Source organism: Rhincodon typus, chromosome 5 (assembly GCF_021869965.1).
Source record: "Rhincodon typus isolate 14 chromosome 5, sRhiTyp1.1, whole genome shotgun sequence".
Classification (NCBI taxonomy): Eukaryota; Metazoa; Chordata; class Chondrichthyes; order Orectolobiformes; family Rhincodontidae; genus Rhincodon; species Rhincodon typus.
In genome coordinates this window covers 85260490-85260795 of record NC_063336.1, presented here as the reverse complement: position 1 = coordinate 85260795, position 306 = coordinate 85260490, and the positions used below count along the sequence as shown (strand labels likewise).

At 58.2% G+C, this 306-nt stretch overlaps 1 protein-coding gene across 1 annotated transcript in view; it reads left to right on the top strand.

The window, feature by feature from the left end:
• b3galnt2 (beta-1,3-N-acetylgalactosaminyltransferase 2) overlaps positions 1 to 306 on the top strand; it is a 253648-nt gene that overhangs the window by 58513 nt on the left and 194829 nt on the right. The gene's annotated exons all lie outside the window — the stretch shown is intronic.

The window sequence follows — 306 nt, the reverse complement described above, 5'->3', positions numbered from 1 at the left end:
GTTGGGGGGGAGTGTGTGTGTGTGTGTGTGTGTGTGTGTGTTGGGGGAAGTGTGTGTGTGTGGAGCGGCAGTGTGTGTGTGTGTGGAGCGGGAGTGTGTGTGTGTGTGGAGCGGGAGTGTGTGTGTGTGTGTGGAGCGGTAGTGTGTGTGTGTGTCGGGGGCAAGGAGTGTGTATGTGTGTGTTGGGGGGGATGGATGGGAGTGGAAGTGTGTGTGTGGGGCGGTGGATGGGAGTGGAAGTGTGTGTGTGTGTGGGAGTGGAAGTGTGTGTATGTGTGGGTGGGTGGGTGTGGAAGTGTGTGTGTG